The following is a 15,158-nucleotide window of genomic DNA, read 5'->3' as shown; positions in this document are numbered from 1 at the left end:
CTTGTCTTTCTCTGACTGGCTTATTTCACTTAGCATAATACTCTCCAGGTCTATTCATGCTGTTGCAAAAGATGATAAATATTTCCTTCTTTAAGGCCAAGCAGTGTTCAATTGTATAAATGTACTATAGCATTTTTATACTCTCATCTACTGATGGACACTTGGGCACTTTTTAGTTTGATGTAGTTCCATTTGCTTATTTTTTTTTCATATTCCCTTAATCAAGGAGATATATCAGAAATAATATTGCTATGAGACATGTCTGAGATTTTCCTGCCTATGTTTTCTTCTAGGATTTTTATGGTTTTGAATGTAAGATTTAAGTATTTAATCCATTTTAAGTTTATTCTTTTATATAGTGTAAGAAGGTGGTCTAGTTTCATTATTTTGCATGTATCCAATTTTCCCAACATCATTTACTGAATAGACTATATTCACCCTATTGTATGTTCTTTCTCCCTTGACCATAAAGGCATGAATTTATTTTTGGGATTCTCTATTCTGTACCACTGATCTATATAGTCTGCTTTGATACGAGTACCATGCTGTTTTGATTACTATGGTCTCATAGTATAGTTTAATATCAGTTAGTATTATTTCTGCAACTTTGTTCTTTCTCAATATTGCTGTGGCAGTCGGGGTTTTTTTGTGGTTCCATACAAATTTTTGAAATATTTGTTGTAGTTCTGTAAAATATGCCTTTTATGTCTTGATACGAATTGCATTGAATCTATTTATTGCTTTCATTAAATGGGCATTTTTAACAATGTTAATTATTTCTACTCATGAATATGGTATATGCTTCTACATATTTTTATCTTCTTCAATTTCTTTCTTTAGAGTCTTGTAATTTTTTGAGTATAGATATTTTATATCCTTGGTATGGTTTATTCCTATGTATTTTTATACAATTATAAATGGAATTATTTTCTTAGTTTTCCCTTCTGATAGTTCAGTATTAATGTACAAAAATGCAATTGAATTCTGGATATTTGTTTTTTATTCTCCTACTTTACTGAATTTATTTATCAGTTATAGTAGTTTACTGATGGAATATTTAAGGTTCTCTATATACAGTATCATGTCATCTACAAATAATGACAATTTTACTTCTTCCTTTCCAATTTGGATACCTTTATTTCTTCTTCTTCTCTGATTGCTATGAATAGGATTCCTAGTACTATGATGAATGAGAATGGTGAAAACTGACATCATTTATAATTGAAGAAGAAATGAACAGCTTCCTAAACAATAAAAAGCTAAATGAGTTTGTTACCACCAAACTAATATTTATTCCAGGATGCAAGGTTGGTACAATATCTGCAAATCAATAAATGTGATATACCCCATAGACAAAATGAAGGATAAAAGCTATATAATCATATCAATAGATATGATTAAAAGTCATTTGTTAAAATTCAGTATCCATTTTTGATAAAAACTCTCAGAGGTAACATATCTCAATGTAATAAAGGCCATATACAGTATAGCAAACTCACAACCTACGTCTTACTCAATTCACAAAAACAAAAAGCTTTTTCCTTAAAATTAGGAATAAGACTGAGAATAAAACCCTTGTTTTTTGTGTGTTTTTAATTGATTTTACTGGGGTGATGTTGGTTAATAAAATCACACAGGTTTCAGGTATACAATTCTACAATATTTTATCTGTAATTGTATTGTGTTTATCACCCCAAGTCAAGTCTTCTTACATCACCATTTATCTTCCCTTTACTTTCTTCTACCTATCTCCTTCCTTTCCCTCCCATCTAACAATCACCATAGTGTTGTCTGTGTTTCTGAGTCTTTTTTTTTTTCTTTGCTTAATCCTGTTACCCTCCTCACCCAGCCCCCAAATCCCTCCCTCTAACAGCTGTCAGTCTGTTCTCTGTATCCATGAGTCTGTCTCCACTCTGTTAGTTTATTTAGTTCATTAGATTTCACACATAAGTGAAATCATATGGTACTTGTCTTTCTCTGACTGGCTTATTTCACTGTTCTCTATTCAAGTTATTTAGTAAAAATACAACAAAGGCATTCCAAAGTTTAGCTTGGAGTGCCCTCTGCTGGTCATAAAATTAAAACTACATAAAGCAATACACCTGCCTACTCAAATACACAGGTTGAATTTGTTATTCTGCTTTAGTTAATTGGACCACACCGATTACTAATAGGCCTTAAATTATAGTCTTATAATCATAAACAGATGTTTCATATAAGCTTCTCTTAAAATTTATTGTTTAGTGAATAAAAAGCTTGTAAAATTTTAAAAAGTGTTTTCATAGGTGGTATTTAATATAAAGATAAAAAATTTAGTGTCTAAGGTGGATATGGCAACTAATATATAATGTTATGAGTTGATTGGTGTCCCCCAAACTTCCTATGTTGAAGTCCTAATAATGTACCTCATAATGTGACTGTATTTGGAAATAGGTTCCTTGCAGATGTAATTAATCAAGATGAGATCATCCTGGAATAGGGTGGACCCATAATCCAAAATGACTGGTGTTCTTATAAAAAGGGACAATTTGAACACACACACACATAAACAAGCATCCACACAGGAAGAATACCTTATCAAGGTGGAGGGGTAGAGAGAAGCTCCTACAGGCCGAGGGATGCCCGTACGGCAGCAAGCCCCCAAGCACCAGGCAAGAGGCCTGGAGCAGATTCTCTCACAGCCTCAGAAGGAACCAACCCTGCCCACACCATGATCTCAAACTTCTAGACCAAATCTATAGGAGAGAATAAATTTTTGTTGTTTGAACAATCTAGTTTGTGGTACTTTGATATGGCAGCCCTTGTAACTAAGACAAGTGTAAAGTTAGAAATGCAAAACTTATAGCACCTGATAATAGTGGTGGACCCAGGGCCCTGAAGGTGCTACCTGATGGGAGACTCCTACAGGCTTCTGTAGTCCCTGCATCATGGCCACTGGCATAGGAAATAACAGGGTAGATGGTATGGGGGGGGCGGGGCAGAGTTGATTCAAACTCAGATCTATCAGCTCCCTGATTTCACTCTCTTTCTCTTCTGGACTGTGCTGCATCACAGTTCTGGTGTCTGTGAACATGCATGTGTGCACATGTACTAGTATACACACATATACACATGCATATGCAGAGGAACACATGTGCACACAATCACAAAATACTGATATGCGTGAACATTTCCCTGCATGTATATACATGCACATGTGCACATATGCATGTACCTGTACAACTTCACACTCACACTCTCATACAAGTACACATGCCCACATACTCACATTCACCCTCTCATGTGTGTGCACATGTGTATGCACATACCACACGTGTGTGCACATGCCACATATTAATGCATACACACAGTTATTCAAACAGCACAGTAACTAGAAAAAAGCCACACTCATTCTTAGAAAAACAATCACCACCTGCTGTTAGTTGCCACTTCTGTTTCTCACAGTACAAGAGGCCAGGTCCTTAACCAGCCAGGGTGGAGTCAAGGGCAGGTGTGCAACAGCAACTGAAGAACCAAAGGGTGTTTGGGGGCCAGTGGCCTGGTCCACAGAGATCTCAGCCCTGCTATCCCGGTTAGCTCTGCATGCTACCTCAGTTTTCATGCATTACTAGCTCCCTCCAGTTAGCCACAGATTCTTACTCCTTTACTTCTTAGGTCAATGTGAAGTCACAACTAATAGGCTGAGGAGGCTGTCACCAGGGCTTCATCAAGAACATGAAGCAGTAGCTCCAAGAAAGAATCTCATGATCCTGCCTTGACTGAGGACTGGCAATGGGACCACCCCTGGCTCAACCAGCCAATCATGGAGGATGTGAGTGCTTCTGTGCCAATAGGCATGAGTGTTATAAATGGAAATGACTGGAAAACCAGGAGCTGTGAGGTTGGGAGCCCAGCCTTGGGGGACAACGAGGTGGGCTCTATCTGAGCCCTGAACTGCAGGAGAGAGCTTCCCCATTTCACTCCCTCCTCCCCCCACCCCCGAACCCTTGAACAAGGTTCTATAAGGAATAAGAAAACCAGAACATTCCTAAATGAACCATAACAAACATGGTTTGAGCCTCGCTCTGACCCAGGCACCACGGCACCTGCCTTGCACTCAGGATTTCATTTAAAATGGAAACAGTTTTATGAAGTTTAGAAACAAGTCCAAATGAAGGAATATGCTACTTTCGTACTTATTTGATATGTATTCTTCAAGTATATGTGGAAATATAATAAAATGGAAAAGATAATTCCAGGAAACTCTCTCTCACCTACTAGAGCCTCAGCAAGTGGGCTGCTTTAATTACACTGTCAGGTCACTAGGCTCTGGACTAAAAGGGGAGGGCAGTGGGCTTGGTTTTTAACTGTGCCACTCTTAATTTTGCTATTGTTAACTCAGTACAATCCTATATAATCAAAGGGTAATATGCAAGTTGACCCTAACGACGGGAACAATTGGGAATGACTGGTTGCTATGATGTGTACTGACCACTGGCACCGAGGCAGATGCTCAACACAAGAGCTGCCTCCTAGTGGTCAGTGAGCTCCCACAGGGGAATTCTGCTCAGCCCCAAACCTCTCCTGCCCCCTCCGCAGCACTGAGGATGTTCAACTGGCGGCTCCTGGCTGCAAGAGGGATGTCTGACTGCCAACTTAGGCCTGATACCCTGGGGAGCAGGCCTAAACCAGCGGGTAGACATCCCCCAAGGGGTCCCAGACTGCAAGAGAGTGCAGGATGGGCTGAGGGATCCCCTGAGTGCAAGGAATTTTGTGCACTGGGCCTTTAGTGTATTAAAAAATTGTATCATCAAAGTGCATTAAAAGGCCTACCTAAATTGCAGCAAGAAAAATGTAGAATTTTTAAGAAAATATTTAGTCACATGCATTTAAGCAACATGTTAAGAGTGGTTAATATGTCTTCCATTGTGTGTGCCACCAGAGGGCACTGTGAAGCTAAAAAGGAATTCATGATCCTAAAATACATCCAGTCAGTCACACTAGTAAATGTGAGGAGATTTTGTCAGGACCTCAGTCAGATCTTTGGAGATGGCAGAAAAGTATTTTATCCACCTTACCAATTATTTAAACAATGTTTGTGGACGATTTTTACTTGTAACAATCTAGTTCTCACTGATTTTTCAAAAAGAGTTATTCTCTGTCATTCTCTAATTAGTAACTTTTTATTGAAAAGCATTTTATCTTCCTTGGACTGGCATATACAGGGTCTCACCCACACATATGTAGTTGGTTTTCCCAGTGCAGAATCTTTGATGCTTGAGCAAATAGTTCTGGTATGCAGGACTGAGAACTCTCTTTCTATGGGAGCCGCTGTCTACGGTCTACACAGGTTCTTCCAAGAACCCGAGCCAGGAAGGGGCGAGCCAGGCCAAAGCAGGAAGAGCAATGCCTTGAAAAGTCACACCATGTCAACAGGTCACAATCTGGCCGGCATGGTCACTCCTGTGAGGAACAGCACAGAGAGTGATTAGAGTAGGCAGGTCTGGTACAGGCAGCTATCCCTAAATCCTCAGCTTTCACTGACTCCCTGCCCTGACTGCAAGGACCACACAACTTAATACCTTGTTATTTACTATCAAATTATCCGAAATTAACATTACAACAAACTTAGATCTCCTGAGCCCACCACCTGTGTGTGCATGAGCATGAGAACCAGCAGGGGGCACTCAAGGTCTTTGACTTTGCATCTGAGCTGTGCCACCCTACTGGTCCCTGTCCCTCTGCTTTAAGAACCCTGGCCTCTGCCTTTAAGTCATTTTGGTGTTGCCCTCTCCAGCAATGCACTGATGAGATACACCCCCCTCCCCAGGACAGAGGTGGGTCTCCCCACTGTGTGCTTTGTACTTTCTTGGAGGGCAGATGTACAGAGGTGCTGTGCCTTCTCCATAAACGTGGCTGTGTACTTGTCTCAACTGGACTGAGACTATTTTCCTAGTCCCCTTCCTCCTGGGAGCTACTCTTTGTGGGAGAAACAGTCAAGCCTCCACCTACCAGGCGTCCTCAAACTTTTTAAAATGGGAGCCAGATCACGGTCCCTTAGAGAGCTGGAGGGCCAGACTATATGAACTACTAATTCCTACTGTAACACCTCGGCTGCGCTCACTGCCCAAAAAACCTGGCGGGCCGGATCAGACTCCTCTGCGGGCCGCATATGGCCCGCAGGCCGTAGTTTGAAGACCCCTGATCCTACACTAACAGAATTTTCATGAGCTGCTGTAACAAAACCGAAAGAGGGTCCCCAACTCAACATGCAGCAGAGTCAAACACTAATACTGAGTTTTGCAGTGGAGAAATTAGAGCAGTTTAATTTCATGGCACCAAGCCTGGAGAACCAGAAGCTAATGTTTAAAACCTGAACTCCCCAGTGATTTTTAATCAAGGGTTTTTAAAGACCAAGATTGAGGATCAAGAATAGTGCTGACTGGTTAGTTTTTGTGTAAGCTTTAGTGGTTTTCCTTAGCCCAATTAATTCAGTTCTTAACATCATCTTGTCTGGAGCCTTCATCACTGTGGTTGGTGATCTAACTGGGCTGAGGAATCTGGATTCTGCAAAACATCTCATGATTGTGTGTCAGCGATGTTATCTTTAAAGCCAAAGGCAGAGACTAAACATCTTGTGACCACTGTTATTATTTGAGTTATCATTGTTTTGTGCTTAAGTAGCTACATTTTTCTTTTATTTATCTCAAGCAAAGTATACCTTTAAGCCTTTCTCCTGAAACCTGGGTTACAGGCCTTTAGGACATGATTGACATACTTTCTTAATTTTTGACTATGAGCTATGCAATGACCAAAGCAATGGAAACATTTAGTTAGAGCCTGTCCCTACATCACTAGACTCTGGTTTAATACCTACACAGGCTTACTGTTGACTGTTGGTTTCACTGCAAAGATCTTGTACTTTTCTCCCCTCTCCCACCTTACTGTTCCCAAGGGTTTCATTTGGAATCCACTTTCAATTCACTCAAATACATACCTGTATTGAACTCTGTCTCTTGTATGGTATATTGCACATGGTACTGTGAGGGCTATGAATGAGTTTTTTTAAATAGCTCATCTCAGAATCTCATCATATAACTTCTGCAAAAACACTCTGGGTAGGAGAGAGAAGCCCACCCAGATTCCAGGGGAAGAGATAGAACTCCACACTTTCATGGAAAAATTGTCTGAAGATGGTGACCATTGACTGAAGCTATTCCAATACTATTTTAGGAGTTTACCAACATGCGTGCCCTTGAAGATGTTGGCATCTGTCCCATCTGTTTACTAGGGGACCTGTTTCAAACTCTAGCTACACAAACCCAGGGTCCTTCCACCATTGTTATCTGATATTAAAGCAAAGGTCTCTCCTGAGCTCCTATCATGATGATTCTCAAGGAAGACTAGAAAAGTTTAATCAATTACATTCATTCTTCATATTTCCCCCCAACTTCTATTCTTTGTCATATTAAAACAGAAAGATAATTGGCCAAAATGCTGGAGCCCACAATTCTTGTCTCCTCGAGTTCTGAGAAGATGGATGAGCTTGGATGACAGGGCCAAGCCAGTGATGGATGTTCATTAGCTCAGAGCCATGGCCCCATCCCAGTACCTGAGCCAATAACTCACAACTTCATTCTGTTAAAATGACCTGCTACCACTCCATCTCCCAGGAGACTGTAAATTTCCCAGTGATGATGGCCACTTCCTATTCATCTCTACACCCTCTGCATGCATCCCTAAAACATGCCAGGTTTGAGCTGCCCAAAATGCACTCTCCATGTGAAAGGCATCCACCCAGTGTGGGCCCACATGAGGCGAGGAACAGAAAGACCCAGTGCTCTATCCACACAGGGACTGTGCTGGCAGGACACAGCCACATCACAGTCACACATTCCTGAGATTTCCTGTGAGCTACTATCAGGTTGTCTGGAGCTTCAAGTCATCAAACACTGCATTTCTGTCTCACCCCAACTTTGGTACTAGAGTCATCCTCCATGTCCCCCCTCATCCTACCAACTCCAGTCTCCTTTTCCTTTTTTTAAGATGTTATTTATTTATTTATTTATTTATTTCAGATTGAAAGAGAGAGATATATAGAAACATCAATGATGAAATAAAATCATTGATCTTGTATGCCTCCCATTGGGGATTGAGCCCATAACCCGGGAATATGCCCTCACTGAGAATGGAACCTCGAACTCATGGTCAATGCTCAATCACTGAGCCATGCTGGCTGGGCTCCAGTCTTCTTTTCAACATTACTCAGAGCCTGGTCTCTGAGCAGATGATCAGACATGAGGGTATAAAATAAAAATTAAGAAGCTTCCAGATGCAGGGGTAACTTCTGAAGATACCACAAGGCGGTGATTCTGGGTTCCTGAAGGGTTAGGCAAAGGCAGGAGCAAGGATGAGCATGCATTTGTGGGCCAGTCAACAGCAGAATGAAGACACTTCCAATTACCAGCAGTTGCATGAGTTTCACCCACGGGCAAAACAAGCAATACCCTCTTTTCAAAGATGGAGGATATGATACTGGGAGGTTAACAAGCCCATCAAAATCACAGACCAGGTACAAAAGCAGCACTGGCAGGTGAGGTTTGGTGAGCAGGAATGCAGGGAGGTGGTCAAGGCCGGAGTGGAAGTCAGATCCCAGGTGCTGGGTGACCACTGCAGCCTCTGTGACTTGTGACCCCCACCCCCTTATGAGCAGAACCTCACAGAGTGATGATGGTGACAAGTGACACTCATGATCAAGGGCAGGCACTGAGTGCAAGTTTTATCAAAGTCATCCCTGAAGTTGATGGTCACTTGTAGGACTGGGGGTCACCCCAGCACTCACTGGGGCAGGAACAGTAATGCCCAGGTGTGCTGAACCCAGAGCTCACGCCCTCCCCATGCAAGGAACCATGGCTCAAGGAGGATCATGATGAGAGGCTCCTGGGTGGAGTTACCAAAGGTGGGCACCAGACCTCACTAATACTGGAGCTCGTCTGTCACACTCTGCAGTGCAGGAAATACTGCTCCACAGTCACGATGCTGAATCTTCAAGTGGTATTGAGGTAGAGATGACATGTGAAGGATAAGGAAACTGGGAAAGATATGAAAGTGATATGAAATGTTTGGACTGATTCTTTGTCAGCCAGTGTCAAAGAATGAATCCATGAACAGAGGGTAGTATAGCAAAGGTGGAGATTTATTAAAGAACAAGTACAGATTTCCATGTGGGGAGAGGTAAAGAGTCCCACAGAATGGACTTCCACGTGGGGAGGGGGGAAAGGGCCCCACTGAGTACCGTTTTCCTGTGGCTTATAAAGGCTGCAGATCATGGTGCCTTGATATCCCCTCTAATTGATCACTAGTCTTAGACTAGTTACTATAGTAACTCCTAGGCTCAAAGGTCCTCGCCCCACCCCCCTTCCTTATTATTTTCCTATTCCCTTTGGGCTTTCTCCTTCTGAATGAATGAAGGGCTTCCTTCTCTTTATTTTGTAAATATAGACCTTTATTTTGTAAATATAGACCTTTTGCTGTTCCCAGCTTCCTCATTCTATGGAAATGTACCTATTGCAGCTTTTCAGCTTCCCTATTCTATGGAAATATACCTTCTGCTGCTCTGCAGCCCTGTGCTTCTTCCACGGTCCTCTTAATTTACAAAATTTCTAAAATTTCCTACACCTGTCTTTTTCACCCTTAAAAAGTCCTGTTTCAAAAGGATTTTGCAAATGCAAAACAAAAATGCTTAAGTGTTTAACACTTCACCAACCAGAAAGAGAAAAAAAACTTCAGTAATGTGCCAAAGTCATTATCCTGGACTATCTCTGTCCTCCATCTAATCCCACACACCTTAGAGTAGTCGACTTCCACATGTGACCACATGTGTGAGAAACTATGGACTCACTTATGCATAATCGTCCATTTGTAACTTTACCTTTTTTTTTTTTGTTTTAAGCTTTTTTTCTTGCCATGAAAGGAACCTGGGATAATGTGTGTGTACTTGTCTAGGGAGGGGTTGGATGGGAAGACCAAAGACAGAAGCTGCTGTTGCTGGGCGTCACTGATATTTGCAAATAGTGTCTGCCCTCTCCAACCTAAATCAAAGTTTGCCATGTTTGCTGTTTTTATTAACTGACTCACAACTTTGCTCTTTTTTATTCTTCTTGCTTTCTTTTAGGAAATCTGTGAGTGTGGAGGATGAGGGGCTGCAGACAGGAGCACCCTGCTGTTAGGAGCCAGACAGACTAATTCTCCAGGCTGGTCTCCCTGGCAACTGCCCACAGCCTTGACCTGTTTACCTAAGGTCAATGCAGTTCACATTCCGGCAAAGACAAACTTTTTATTATTCTTTAACTTCATATTTGCAAATGCTTTCTTACTCTTTTCTCTTTTTTTAATAAAAATTTTCTGTTTAGAAAAGGAACTTTGAAATTACTTGAGAAGAAATGGCCATAGCTCCCTTTCTTACAGCTGGAGATGAAGAATGGGTACAAAGGTTATGTCCTCGGTGGGGAGTCAGGGAGGGAGGCCAACAAAGCCCTTGTCTGCATTCCTGTCACTTTCCTCTCTACAAAGATGTCTCCCACCCACACTTTCCCTACCCAGGTGCTGTTTCCATGCTCCTCCTCATAGAAGACCTGCAGCCCTTGCTTTTCTCCCTCTCTGAAGACACTGAACATCGCTGGGTGGTGGGATGGCAAGGCATCCACACCATGAGCACCAAGTCGGCCTTCCACCTTCCATGACACCGTGCTTTTACTGTTTCCAAACTTCCTGGTGAAGTGCCAGGCCCTCTTCTCCTGGAGCTTGATCCCCAGTGGAGATTCACATTTTTGTTTCATTCATCTTGATTACAATGAGAAGGTAACAGGGAGCAAATGAAATACAAATCAAGTAGTGAGCCTTGGACATTTTGATAGAGAATTTGAATTCTTATAGAAGCACCTTATCCTGTTTTATTTTCTAAAACTCTCTTAAGTGATGGAATTTTGTAAGGGTTGCAAACAAGAGTAATAGACAGTAGTGAGCTAAACATAATGACTGGCAGGTATTAGCACCCAGCCCCAGCCAAATGGCAGGGCCAGGTTGGGGGATTCGACACTCTCCACCCCCAAGGTAGGCGAGCCTGCTCAGGGCTGGGCAGAAATAGGCACTGACATTCCAGTTGGCACTGAGCAGGCACCTGTCCTCAGATTTCCTAGTATATACGTCACTTTCTAAGCCACCCTCACGGGAGTCTTGAGAGTGTTTTCTGGGAGACCAGGTCCAGGACAGAGAGCCTCGTTGCAGAGCTTCTTCTAAAATCAGGTGAGGCTCTGGCTCATCAGTTCTTCCGATGGAGTCACTGACCTGGAGGTGAGCCCCACTGCCCTGAGCTGCCCCACTTCTCAGATCAGCGAAAGTGGCTGACTAAAGCCTCTACAATACCAGGATGGGTTCAGGGCACCTGAAGTGACCACCAAAATGTTGGTTCTCAGCTTCAGGTGGTGACTGGTCTGGGAGGTAGGTTTTCTCCATGAGAAGGTCACTGTTGCAGGGACACAGCAGGTCTTGGTCCTGCTCTCATTAGGTGTGTAACCTGGCTGGAGACAGGTCCACCAGTAGGTCATTATCCCCACCCATGTTCCTGGAAACCTCCATCCAGTTTCTGGACAAGCTGGGGCAACATTGGTCATCCTAACTTGGAAGATACATTAAAATCTACCCAAACCCTAATGCAAAGCCTATTGACCAAATAAACAGGGGAAGCTGTTCCAGGCTCTGACACCAGGGGGCAGCGGAGGATCATCAACCAGATGGAAAACCAGAAAACTCCAGATGTAGACTGCCTGCCTTTCAGGTTAGGCCTCTCCTGTGTGTGGGAAACTGGGTGTAAGTCACTATGAGAAGAATGAGGCCACTGTCTGTCCCTGTGTTTGTGGGATGTCTGCAGTGTCTGATCTCCTGATATTTTTCACAGTGAAGTCTTCATTAAAATTATTACTTTTTATTATATTTGAAGGGTGAAAGCTTCTGATGCTTGAACAGAAATGACAACTTCTGATTTAAAAAAAAAATAAAACAAACATTAGAGGTTTCATCTGGTATGTGGAGGATAAGGTAGGCCCCTAAAAGTCTCAGGTTTTTGTGTTAATAAATGGAGAAGTTTGAGGTTATTTAGCCAGGCCATTCCACTCTCTGGGGTGCAGATGACTCAGGGCCAGTAGCCACCAGCTGGAGCCAGATGGCCTTGGTCCCTTCTGTGCACTAACATAGCCTCTGCTTGCTGTCCTGAGACCTGTAGGGAGATGGTACAGCAACACCTCCATGAGACAGACCGATCAAACAAGAGGAAAGTTGAGGGACTCACCCCCACAATGTGGGACAGGGGTGGCAGAACCAAGAATGGGTGTCCAGCCTTGGCTCCTGCACCCTTGCGGTCCTCACTCAGCTCTTGTGAGGGACATTCCTAGTGCAGCACACACCTGCAGGGCCTAATTCCTGAGACCCAACCTTTGCCCAGAGGAGCGCCTACTCTCCAGGTGAGTCTGTCCTCTGGAGAATGGGCTCAGGTGATTCCACTCATTGCCATGGTAGGCACCTTATAAATACTTTGAGTGATGAAAGATTATCCCCAAAGACTGGTTCTTAAGAATAAGTGCTCAAGAAGGGTTTAGTCTTTGCTTTTCTGTGTTCCCTAAGCACTTCATAATGTATCATACTCTCTTATGGAGTTGTCATAACTAATTGCTGCAATCTGCATGGCTTAAAACAGAAATTCATCCTCTCATAATTCTCGATACCAGAAGTCCAAAGTCAATGTGTTGGCAGGGCCAGACTCCCTCCACAGGCTCCAAGGGAAGATCTGTCCTGCCTCCTCCAGCAGCTGGTGGTGCCGGGTTCCTTGGCTTGTGGCTGCATCTCCCAGTCTCTGCCTCCATCTTCACATGCCTTCTTCTCTTTTCCATGTCTCTCTGTGTCTGAATCTGTATATAAGGTCACTCTCATTGGACTTAGTTTCCTCTCTTCCACAGAATTCAGTATGATCTCATCTCAGTTCTTACCTTAATCACATCCACAAAGTCAATATTTCCACATAAGAATATGTTCTGAGGTTCCTGGTGGCCATGAATTTGTGGAGTACACTATTCAACAATCTACATACACAAAAATTTCATCTTTTGGATGCTGACTTGGCATAAGCAGACCCTATGTTAGTGCTTCACTTGTACTTTTACATTTTATTCTCAACAGAAAACAATGTGGTAGTGCTGTTATTACCACTCCCATTTTGCAGGTAGAAAAACTGAAACAAATAGGTCACTCATCCAAGGTTTCAAAGCAACAGGTGGCAGGCCCAGGGATAGATTATGAGTCAAATGAAACAGTTGACCCTTTCAAGCACCAGGTGAATCTTCCCAGATATCAACCATGTCCAAACGCAGCTCAGTGCTGCTGGCAAGTGCTCTATGTCATCTTTGACAGATGATTAAGACTAATTGAAAATTTATTTTTGTGACTACTTTAACAATGTTGGAATATCCAGAAAACAATATAGGGAAATAACAAACCAACTGTCCATGCCTATCTTCTGCTGTAAAGTTCTTGGCCCACCACACACCAGAGGGCATTCTCACTAGTGGGTCAAGACTTCTTGCTGGGCCAAAGATGAGATCTTCATAACTTTCCATGCTGTAATTTGGCTGGAGAACAAGGGAGATCAAAACAATGATACAAAGATGTTGGACTTCACAGGTTTCCTAACCTGAAGATGTCATCTGTGAATTTAGGGTAACAAATGTGGCCGCAGTAGCCACACCAGTTCACAGGCACTGAAGGGGTACCTTCTCTGGTGTAAGATGTAAAATTAAGGCCCAAATTATGTGCTGCTTTGACATCTGGTAAAATTGTGAGGACCTGGAATGGCCGAACCACAAACCCCCCCTCCCCACTTTGCTCCCATGAATGGGATACCCTCATCAATGATACCCTGTTTATCCCTAAGTAGTGGTTTCAGTCCCCCATCAGTCGTGCAATGATTGTATAAGCCAGTCCCATCTTTGGGGACTTGGGCTACCTCTGTCTCTTGTTAGTACAAAAATCCCCCTCATTCCATAGTCCTTTGCTATTCCGCGTTTGCCAATGCAACCTCCATTGCCCCTGGGTTGCAGGCTGTGTGTGTCTTCCTCACTTGGGATTTGAGTACATATGGCTAATAAACTGCCACTAATCTCATCTGTGCAGTGCTGAGTGTTGGGTATCTGGCCATGCCCTGGGGCAGGAGTCCCTCCCTCACAAAGGGGTGAAGAAGAGGCAATACCTAATCACCAGGTCCTGGAGAAACTCCCAGTCCCTAGGGAGACAGCTACAGGGATAAACATCTACAACAGCATGTGAAAACATGAGACAAGAGCCATGGATGCCATGCTGAAGGGAGGCAGAGATTACAGTCTTTCCTGGAGCAAAGCTTAGGGAAGAGATGCCAATACAGGTAGACATGGAAGCCAAAGGAGGTGGTCCCAGGCAGACAAAGAGCTAAAGAGTGGCTGGAAAACCATCTGAGTCATGAGGACAGCGTGTGCAGGGATGTGATTGCTAAGAAGCAGTTTGGAGCACTACCCCTTCACTCTTTAGCTCTGGAATCACTATTCTACACTATCGTTCAATGTTCACCACAAGGGACATTGAAGGAGGCAGTAAGATGTTTAAAGTGGCCCCTGGACTCTGATGGGGGGAAAAATGGTCAATCTGTCCTACCAGTTGACAACTGTTGGGTGCCCTGGCCTTACATGTAATCAATAAAACGGCACAAGCTAGAGACTTACCTGAAATGATTGACTCTAGATCTTTTAAATCAATGGTGTTATTCATGGGCTTCCCCATAACTCCTCAGAGGCTTTATTGCAGGCACTGTAAATTATTTAGCATGTCAACTCATTTTGACAAAGCTGTAGAACTCACTTTTAAAAATTCCTATAAAATATAAACTACTCTGAAGGGGGTGAGGTGATTGCAATCTGGCAAAAAATTTTTAAACAAATGGAAATACAAGCAAAGTAAAGCGATTTCATGAGGCATTCGGTATGGTGAACAAGATAAATCTCAAGTGTGCAAGCTAAAGGGCATCCTGTTAATATCACAAAGGAGTCAGAGTTCAATGGCATAATATAACTGTCACATCAAGAAAGGCAAGGGTTGATGCA

This window comes from Pipistrellus kuhlii, unplaced genomic scaffold, assembly GCF_014108245.1.
Source record: "Pipistrellus kuhlii isolate mPipKuh1 unplaced genomic scaffold, mPipKuh1.p scaffold_m20_p_4, whole genome shotgun sequence".
In the NCBI taxonomy this organism is placed as follows: domain Eukaryota; kingdom Metazoa; phylum Chordata; class Mammalia; order Chiroptera; family Vespertilionidae; genus Pipistrellus; species Pipistrellus kuhlii.
Note: the sequence above shows the minus strand (reverse complement) of the source record.